This window comes from Zea mays, chromosome 6 (assembly GCF_902167145.1).
Source record: "Zea mays cultivar B73 chromosome 6, Zm-B73-REFERENCE-NAM-5.0, whole genome shotgun sequence".
Taxonomy (NCBI): Eukaryota; Viridiplantae; Streptophyta; class Magnoliopsida; order Poales; family Poaceae; genus Zea; species Zea mays.
In genome coordinates, this window is record NC_050101.1 from 101631307 (window position 1) to 101637332 (window position 6026).

Here is a 6026-nt window from a genome sequence, read left to right on the forward strand (position 1 = left end):
GAGTGTGCTGCGTGCCCCAGCCCAGATGGGTCGAGCGCGTGGGCGAGCGCGAAGGGGGGAGAGGCGAGGTGGCCGGAGACGGGCGTGAGAGAGGTGGAAATCCCGCGGCCTTCGTGTTCGTCCCGCGCCCAGGTCGGGTGCGCTTGCAGTAGGGGGGTTACAAGCGTCCACGCGGGTGAGGGAAGCGAGCGGCCCCAAGAGAGCGCCTGTCCCGTCCTCGGTCCTGCGCGGCCAACCTTCTCTAAGAAGGCCCTGGTCCTTCCTTTTATAGTCGTAAGGAGAGGATCCAGGTGTATAGTGAGGGGTGTAGCAGAGTGCTACGTGTCTAGCGGAGGGAGAGCTAGCGCCCTAAGTACATGCTAATGTGGCAGCCGGAGAGATCTTGGCACCCTGCTGGCGTGATGTCGTGGCTGTCGGAGGAGCAACGGAGCTTGGCGGAAGGACAGCTGTCGGAGCAGTCGAGTCCTTGCTGACGTCCACCTGCTTCCGTAAGAGAGTTGAGAGTCGCCGCCGTCATGGAGCTTGGGAGGCGCCATCATTGCCTATCTGGCGGAGCTGGTCAGATGGGACACCGGTCTTGTTCTCTGCGGCCCGAGTCGGCTCGGGGTAGAGTGGTGATGGCGCTCCCTGTTGACGTGGCGGGCCCGCGCCCGAGCCGGGCGACGTGGGGGCTCCTCCGAAGCTGGGGTCGAATCTGTCTTCCGTTGCCGAGGCCGAGTCCAAGCCCCTGGGTCGGGCGAGGCGGAAGTCGTTCGGCAGAGGCCAGGGCGGAGTCCGAGCCCTGGGGTCGGGCGAGGCGGAGTTCGTCGTCTTCCGGGGCCGAGCCCGAGTCCGAGCCCTGGGGTCGGGCGGAGCGGAGTTCGCCGTCTTCCGGGTCTTAGCCCGAGTCCGAGCCCTGGGGTCGGGCGGAGCGGAGTTCGCCGTCTTCCGGGTCTTAGCCCGAGTCCGAGCTCTGGGGTCGGGCGGAGCGGAGTTCGCCGTCTTCCGGGTCTTAGCCCGAGTCCGAGCCCTGGGGTCGGGCGGAGGCGGAGTTCGCCGTCTTCCGGGTCTTAGCCCGAGTCTGAGCCCTGGGGTCGGGCGGAGCGGAGTTCGCCGTCTTCCGGGTCTTAGCCCGAGTCCGAGCCCTGGGGTCGGGCGGAGCGGAGTTCGCCGTCTTCCGGGTCTTAGCCCGAGTCCGAGCCCTGGGGTCGGGCGGAGTGGAGTTCGCCGTCTTCCGGGTCTTAGCCCGAGTCCGAGCCCTGGGGTCGGGCGGAGCGGAGTTCCCTATCGCGCCCCTGGCGAGGCCTGACTGCCTGTCAGACTCACTCTGTCGAGTGGCACCGCAGTCGGAGTGGCGCAGGCGGCGCTGTCCTTCTGTCAGACCGGTCAGTGGAGCAGCGGAGTGACGGCGGTCACTTCGGCTCTGCCGGGGGGCATGCGTCAGGATAGAGGTGTCAGGCCACCTTTGCGTTAAATGCCCCTGCAACTCGGTCGGTCGGTGCGGCGATTTAATCAGGGTTGCTTCTTAGCGAAGCCAAGGCCTCGGGCGAGACGGAAGTCCCTCGAGGTCGGCTGCCCGAGTCCGAGGCTAGGCTCGGGTGAAGCGTGATCGAGTCACTCGTATGGACTGATCCCTGACTTAATCGCACCCATCAGGCCTCTGTAGCTTTATGCTGATGGGGGTTACCAGCTGAGAATTAGGCGTCTTGAGGGTACCCCTAATTATGGTCCCCGACAGTAGCCCCCGAGCCTCGAAGGGAGTGTTAGCACTCGCTTGGAGGCTTTCGTCGCACTTTTTTGCAAGGGGACCAGCCTTCCTCGGTTGCATTTCATTACGGTGGGTGCGCGCGAGCGCACCCGCCGGGTGTAGCCCCCGAGGCCTCGGAGGAGTGGTTTCACTCCTTCGAGGTCTTAATGCCTTGCGTAACGCTTCGGCTGGTCTGGTCGTTCCCTCATGCGAACTGGCCGTAGCCCGGGTGCACGGTCGGGGCCCAAGTTCTCGGGCTGGTATGTTGGCGCTGTCAACGGTTCGGCCGGAGCCGGGTTTGCGAGAGCAGCCCCCGAGCCTCCGCACAGGGCGAGAGGACGGTCAGGGACAGACTCGACTTTTTGCATACGCCCCTACGTCGCCTTTCCGCAAGGAGGAGGGGGGGAGTGCGCCATGTTACCCTCGATGGGTACCGAACATGGTGTCTCCGGTGAGCTGCAAGCGGGTAATCCGAGTGGACGTCCGTGCCCCGTTCGTTGGGGGTCGGCTAGGGGCCCAGAGGCACGCCCAAAAGTACCTGCGGGTGATCTGCCGGACCCGGTCCCCTGGCGACGGGGTCCGAGGGCTCGATGCCTCCCTCCGATGGGATTTCGTTACAAGATCGCTCCCGCTGGTCTCGGAAATGTCCTAGGGTACCTCGGGAGCGCAGCCCGAGCCTTGGTTATGTATCGAACGTACCCCTGGTCATCCCTCGCTCGGCGTCTGAGGCGACTGTGAACCTTTCGGGGGCCAGCCTTCGAACCTCTGATCAGTAATGGGCGCGGAGCCCGAGTAGCCTGAGGCGGCCATGGAGCCCTTCGGGGGGCCGGCCTTCGAACCCCTGACCAGTAGTGGGTGTCCGGCCCACGCGATCTGAGGCGACTGTTGAACCCTTCGGAGGGCCAGCCTTCGAACCTCTGATCAGTAGGGGGGCTCGGAGCCCGGTTCCTTCACAGGGAAGGATCCTTTTCGGGGTATCCCCCTTTCCCGGTCCCTGTTGCAAGAGATAGAGAAAGAGGAAAAAGGGGAAAGGATACGAAATCGAACGACGTGGCGTACCTTTTTTGGCGCGGTTATTACGGCGAAGGCGAAGCGTCGTCCGCTTCTCCTGCCAGAAGCGTCGCCTGTCCCGCCGCGGAGTTAATGCGACGGGGCGAGTGGTTGGAGGGGCGGCCGTTGCGCGTGCGCGAGCCGTTCGAGGAACGGATCACGGGCGCACCGTCTTCACGCCGTGGGAGGAGGCTCTCTTGCTGTCCCTGGATGGGACGTGAGCCTGGCTGTCGACGTGACTGCTGCTCCCGTTCGCCTGCCACCGTCATTACCGCCGGCCCACTTTCGGCCGCATTGACCGTCGCGCCAGGCTGGCGCCGCTGGGTCGTGCGCTGGGTCGCCTCGAGTCGCGGCATAGGCTCCACAACCGAAGAGGTGCGACGGTGGCACAAGTGGTGGCGCGGCTGCTTGCATGCGGCAACTGGTGCGCTGGTTGCGTGACGCGTGGGCCTGGGCCTCCAGGCTGGCGTGTCAGAAGTCAGAGAAGCGCGTCCACCTGGCACGGTTGCATGCCGCCTGCATGGCTGCCCGCCCCTTCCGCCCGTTGGTCTGGGCAAAAGTGGGGGGTCGCTTGTAACCGTTGGGCGGTTGTGCGCACCACGCGCGGCGGTTTGGCTTCTTCTGCTCGGAGCCGGTCTGCATGACATGTGGGACCCAGCCCCCGAGTCGCAGGGGTGGGCCTTGGAGCGTGTTGGAGAAGACTCAGCCCGCGGCATTTGGGGGCGCACGTAGGGAGAGTTGCCTTTAAAAGGAGGGCGACCCCTTTCGTAAGGCAACCATGTCTTCTTCCTCCCTCACGCGTCGTGTCTTTCCATCTTCCAAGCCCCCGGATGGGGGTACCCACCGTCTTTCCGCCTCCTCATTGGAGGAACACAACTCCGTGGGAGTTGGTACCTTTCAGCCATCGTTCGGCTTCAAGGATTTTCATCACGCAGCCCGGTCGCACCCCTCGACCGGCGGTCACCTGAGATGGCGACCTCCGGCCTGATGGTGGGGGAAAGCGAGCCGGGCTACGGCCTCTGCCCCTCCCTCAGCCTCAAGGATTTTCATCACCAAGGCTGGGGAGGGGAGAGTGCCGAGTTGGGGTCGGCCCCCGCGCGGGCGACGGCTCGCTCCTTCACTCAGTGATGGGGGGAGGAGCAGGTGTCGCCCGTGGCGCTGGCAGCTGCAGCGTGCCCGGTCTTCAGACGCGAGTGGCTTCGGAGCCGCTCGCGGCGCCGGTGTCCGCCACGGCAGCTGGAAGAGGTTCTTCCGCCGGCGCGATAGCCGGGGCCGGCCACGGGCTGACCTCCAACTCTACGGCCTTCTGCCCGTCCTTGCCTCACGAGTTTTGGCACGGGCGGGGGCCTCCTGGCAGCGGCATCCACCCTGAGGTCAGCGTTGCCGCTGCTCGGCCCCCCGGAGCAGAAGTCGTCGTCGTCGCCGCTGCTGGAGCAGGTGACGGCGCGCCGTTCGTCGGCCTTCCGTTGCTCCGCAGGCCTTCCCCCTCGGAGTGGGGTTGTTCGTACCTGCGGAGGGGGAACCGGAGTTCCGTTTGTAATGGCATTTCGATTGCCAGGGTTTTTTGTTCATTGTGGCTGTCGAGGCCTGAACATGTATGTAATTTCGGCACGGAGCCATGTTTTTTCCTCATTTTCGAGCACTAAGTCTCGCCTGTTTATTATCTGTACCGCTTCACCAAGCATGAGTCGCCCCGTGTCAAGGTGACGAGTGAGGTATCCGTATCCCGGAGGCGTAGGAATCCCTCGGCTCGATCGGCCTTGTTGTCTGAGGCTCCTCCAGCTTAGTTAAAGAGACCCCTCGGCCGCTCTTCGATGAGCCGAGGCCAGGGGTAGCGATATCAGTACGAACAGAGGCGGAGTTGGCTCGAAAATGGGAACCTGGTTGGCCGGAACCTAGCCGGGTTGTCCGTCAGCGGATCCGACGCCGGAGTCGATCAGCCGAGGCCTCGGGTCGGGCTAGCGCCCCTGGAAGATGGTTGGCCGAGGCCCCGGGGGTAGCCGGCCGAGCCGCCTGCTTGGGCCGGATTCCCGGAGAAGTCCTCGGATCGCGTCGCCGTCCGAGGCTGGGTCGGACCTTGCTGAAGACGTCATCGACGCCGAGGGTGCTACGGCCCCCTTCAGCGTGAAGACCTGAGCCTGCAGGATCAGATCGTCTTGTAGCGTGTGCCTTCTGCGGCCGCTGAGGCCAGAAAACACACCCTCGCTGCGCTTGCAAAGCTGCATCTCTTTTCCCCTTATTCCGAGCCTCTGGACTTTCCGTCGGTAACAGGGATGTTTGTGCGGGCGAGAGCTGCTTCTCGCGGAAGGTGATGAGTGAGGTATCCGTATCCCGGGGGCGTAGGAGTCCCTCGGCTCGGTCGGCCTTGCCGCTTACGCGTACCTTCACCCGTCCATGAGGCCCTGTCTCCGACTTAGTCGAGGAAGCTTGAAGGACCACTTTGGCAGAAGAGCTTCCGAACGTGAAGACTTGTCCGGTCCACGGAGTCGCTTTATCCGAACGCGAGTTACTTATCGCAGAAGGTGATGAGTGAGGTATTCGTATCCCGGAGGCGTAGGAGTCCCTCGGCTCGGTCAGCCTTGGCTGCTTACGTGTACTCCGTCGTTTCCAGGATCCGCTTTTTCGAAGTAGTCAAAAAGCACGGAAGAAATTCTGCTGAAAAGAGATCTTTTTTCGAGGGAAAAATTCGACGCAGAGGGGGTCTCCCCCCTTTTAGCCCCCGAGGGAGGGTCGGGCTTTGCCGAGACGAGGCCGACCCTTCCTTGATGACTAAACTTTGGCGTGGGTGCGAGGTATATGAACAACTTGAAAACATCTTAAGGGTAGAAGCGACGTAGCTGTTTGATGTTCCAAGCGTTGTCGTAGACCTCGCCTTGATTGTTGGCCAGCTTGTATGTTCCGGGCTTCAGGACTTGGGCGATGACGAAAGGCCCCTCCCAGGGGGGCGTGAGCTTATGCCTCCCTCGGGCGTCCTGCCGCAGCCGAAGCACCAGATCGCCCACCTGGAGGTCTCGGGACCGGACCCCTCGGGCGTGGTAGCGTCGCAGGGACTGCTGGTACCGCGCCGAGTGTAGTAAGGCCTTGTCCCGAGCCTCCTCCAGCTGGTCCAGTGAGTCTTCTCGGCTAGCTTGGTTGCTTTGTTCGTTGTAGGCCCTCGCCCTCGGGGAGCCGTATTCCAGGTCAGTGGGCAAGACGGCCTCGGCCCCATAGACCAGGAAGAACGGCGTGAAACCCGTGGCTCGGCTTGGCG